Source organism: Nematolebias whitei, chromosome 13, assembly GCF_014905685.2.
Source record: "Nematolebias whitei isolate Nwh7 chromosome 13, NemWhi1, whole genome shotgun sequence".
Classification (NCBI taxonomy): Eukaryota; Metazoa; Chordata; class Actinopteri; order Cyprinodontiformes; family Rivulidae; genus Nematolebias; species Nematolebias whitei.
Genome location: NC_056510.1, coordinates 2,525,787 through 2,529,731, shown reverse-complemented (window position 1 = coordinate 2,529,731; position 3,945 = coordinate 2,525,787). Strand labels below are relative to the sequence as shown.

The 3,945-nt window shown below is 44.4% G+C and overlaps 1 protein-coding gene across 1 annotated transcript in view; it reads right to left on the bottom strand.

Annotated features, from left to right (window-relative positions):
- satb2 (SATB homeobox 2) overlaps positions 1–3,945 on the bottom strand; it is a 130,108-nt gene that overhangs the window by 50,955 nt on the left and 75,208 nt on the right. The gene's annotated exons all lie outside the window — the stretch shown is intronic.

Here is a 3,945-nt window from a genome sequence, read left to right as displayed (position 1 = left end):
TGTTAGCAGTGTGGTACTGTTAGCAACATGGGCCTGTTAGCAACATGTTCCTGTTAGCAGTGTGGTACTGTTAGCAACATGGGCCTGTTAGCAGTGTCATCAAGCTGCAGATGGACCGTGTAGGTCTCAACGAATTCCTGGTGGATTGGAGTGGCTCTGAGAGTGGTGGGTCATATACCATACCATACCATACCAATTTATTTATATAGCACTTAAAACAGCAACAATGCCAACCAAAGTGCTGTACAAAAGAACCAAACATGCACAGCAGACCGGAAAACATAAAATAGAAATACAGATACAAATAGCAGCAGAAGCTAACTAAAATGGCCAACAGAGTAGAGAACAGACCGGGCCAAAACAAATCACACCGTGTTAAAGGCAAGAGAATAGAAGTGGGTCTTCAAGCGAGACTTAAAGACTGAGAGTGTGGGAGCCTGCCGGACACTCAGTCGCAACTCATTCCACAGTCATGGACCTGCGACAGAGAAAGCCCTGTCACCTCTGAGCTTACGACGGGTTTCTGGGACTGAGAGAAGCATCTGGTCTGCTGACCTCAGAGAGCGCGGTAGGACATATGGCTGCAGAAGATCAGTGAGATAGGATGGGGCGGAACTGTTCAGTGATTTAAAAACATACATGAGAATTTTGAAATGGATCCGAAGGTGAATGGGTAGCCAGTGCAGGGAGGCCAAAACTGGCGTGATGTGCTCTCTATAGCCTGTACCAGTTAAAAATCGGGCTGCAGCATTTTGGACCAGTTGTAGACGAGCAATGGAGGACTGACTGATTCCAAACAGAAGTGAATTGCAGTAATCAAGCCTAGATGTTATGAAGGTGTGGATCACTGTCTCAAGGTTCTTTTTGGAGAGTATAGGCTTCAGCTTAGACAGCCGTCTCAGCTGAAAAAAACAGGATTTGACCATCATGTTTACGTGACTGTTGAGTTTTAAGGACGGGTCCATTATCACCTCCAGATTAGTCACCTTTTGTTTCTCTAGCGGGGCTAGAGAGAAAAGGTCAATGTCATGGTTCATGAGTGAGCCACTGGGATGGAACAGCATGACTTCAGACTTCTTCTCATTGAAGCTTAAGAAGTTTAAAGCCATCCAGTCCCGGATGTCAGCCAGGCAGTCAATAAGAGGCTGAATAGAGCGTGTGCCTCTGTGCCTCAGGGGGAAGTAAATTTGGCAATCATCGGCATAGAAATGAAAGGGTATGTCGTGTTTGCGGAAGATAGCACCTAGTGGCAGCAGGTATAAAGAAAAGAGAAGGGGACCGAGGATGGACCCCTGCGGTACCCCCCACTGGAGTGCGGTCGATGCCGAACTAAAATCTTTGATATTGACACAGAAGGTTCTGTCAGAAAGGTAGGACCCAAACCATTTAAGGGCTGACCCTGTGATGCCCACCGACTGCTCCAGTCTAGAAACGAGGATGTTGTGGTCGATGGTGTCAAAAGCAGATGTAAGGTCCAATAGGACAAGCAGCACAGAATCACCTGCGTCTGTGGATATGAAAATGTCATTAAAAACCTTCAGTAGAGCAGTTTCAGTGAACCACCCTGCCGGACCCAGCAGATGTAAATGTTGCAGTTTTGAAAAAGGGAGCTTAAATGTTCTTAATGATGCATGCTTGTTTTCCGACATGGACAATGAAGAGATAGGAGTCTAGGTTCTGAGCTCAGGGCAGGGTCTCCAGGTGAGGTGGTAATGTGGCTTTTGAGAGCTGGAGAGCAGGTGGGTCAGCAGAAAGGCTTAGAGGAGGGTAGTATTATTGCATGGCAGGGTTATTCAACTAAACTGCTCAGGGGGCACAGTTACTGGAAGCCAAGAGCTCAGGAGCCGGACATCCAGCAGTTAGTGTCATTAAGTTTGTTGGTTTTACGGTGTAACCTAGTTTTTTTAAAAATGAACCCAATGGTGGGCCCAACGAAGCTCACCCGTGGGCCTGATTTGGTCCCCGTGCTGCCAGTTCCTGTTGTTTGGTTCTTTCAGAGCATGAATGAGGTTTCCAACAGGAGAATAGACTCAAGAGAAGAAGAGGATCTGGTAACCAAAAGAAGCCCACAACGATTCGGAAGACAATCAACGGTCCAACAGTGACTCATGGTTTCACTCAGCCTTATGCAGGGAGGCAATCAGCCGTCAGTAGAGACATCTAGGAACACCCGGCACCGCCTACTCACAGCAGGGATGGTTAGTGCCAAAACACCAGAATCCTAACGGTGACAGATCTGGACTATAGATAGACCAATAAGCCAGTCAGGTCTATATTCTGATACAAAAAATATCAAAGTCTTTTTATTAATTTTTGAACATATAAAACCCAAAGAACATAAAAAACCTCCCACCCCGGATCAGTCACACATCCATAAATGAATTGAAATGAATTAGACGGGCATTGACAAGTTTTTCCACATACAACATTAGAAGCTGCCACGTGTCCCAAAATCTTTACCAGAACCCTTCAGGTTATGTCTGATTGTTTCCAGATGGATATGATACATCACCTCTCTTATCCAATGTTCATATGCTGGGGGGTGAGGGTCCTTCCACTTGAACCAGTCTCCTGGCCAGGAGAGAGCCGAAAGCAGTCACATCCTTCTCGTACTTGCTGAAGGACGTGTCCACAGAGAACCTCGGACGGTGAGATGAACGGTGATGGATGTACAGTTTTTCCCATATTCTGACTTTTATTCTGAATCCATGCAGTATTCTGTAGTGAGGGTAATATAAAGCAATGTTTTCACACACACACATGTGTGAGTGAATTTGAAACATGTTCTTACCTGTTTGAATAAAGTTGTTTTTTTTAACTACGCTACACACGTTCAGTTCTTCATTAAAAAAGACAGAAGAGCAAAAGTTTACAAACTACAAACAGATTCTACCGGGAGTTGAAAAGTGCAAAAAATAAATACAAATAAATAAAATAAAATAAAAACCGCTGCTGCCACGTGTTCTCATGAGGGTCAGAAGGCGAGATCGTCTTTTTACAATTTTAGTTTCTCTCCGTTAAAAATCTAATTTCTTTCATTTCCGATACAATCAGCCCAACATCTGGACAGAAGCAGCATCGAAGGAGTTAACTGCAGTGAAAGCTGAGAAAAAAACCATGCTGCGATCTCCTTGATTGTTAAGTTTAATTAAATTTTCAGCTCTAATTACAATTAAGCCACTTAGTATGTATAATAATGTTTGCATCACGGAGCAGCACAGATGCAGTCCATCAACGCAATTAAATATTAAACTGGCTGCGGCTGTATTAATAGCAGCATGGTGTGTGTGTGTGTGTGTGTGTGTGTGTGTGTGTGTGTGTGTGTGTGTGTGTGTGTGTGTGTGTGTGTGTGTGTGTGTGTGTGTGTGTGTGTGTGTGTTTGTAAACAGCAGTCAGAGCACTGCAGAGGACAGACTCCCTTGGTAGCGGTGCAGTCGCTCAGAGACTTGCACCAGCAGCCTTTAGTGGCACCACTGGGTCCAGCGCTAACTGACCTATATTCACAGCTCTCTGCTCCAGAAGAGCTTCACTAAAAGGGAGAAAAAACACAAAAATCCCCCTGAGTGTATGAAGACTCCACATACACAATCATCACACTGTAAGTTTAATGCAAAATTAGTGTTTTCCTATGAAATAATTCATGACTGCACATAATGAGTGCATTTTTAAGTCTTAAGCAAAGATTTGCTTAATTCACTCCCACCCCAAACCACCACCCCCCCAACCCCCCCAACCCCGAGATTCAGGTTTTATCTGCATGTTGCCTTGTGCAGATTTTGGTTCAGGAACAAGCATGTAGGTCTGCACAAATACTTAAATACTCAGGAAAACCTTCAAGCAGAAAATCTTCTTTACAAGCCATACGCTGATGATACTCTGATGATACTCTGATGATACGCTGATGATACTCTGATGATACACTGATGATACTCTGATGATACTCTG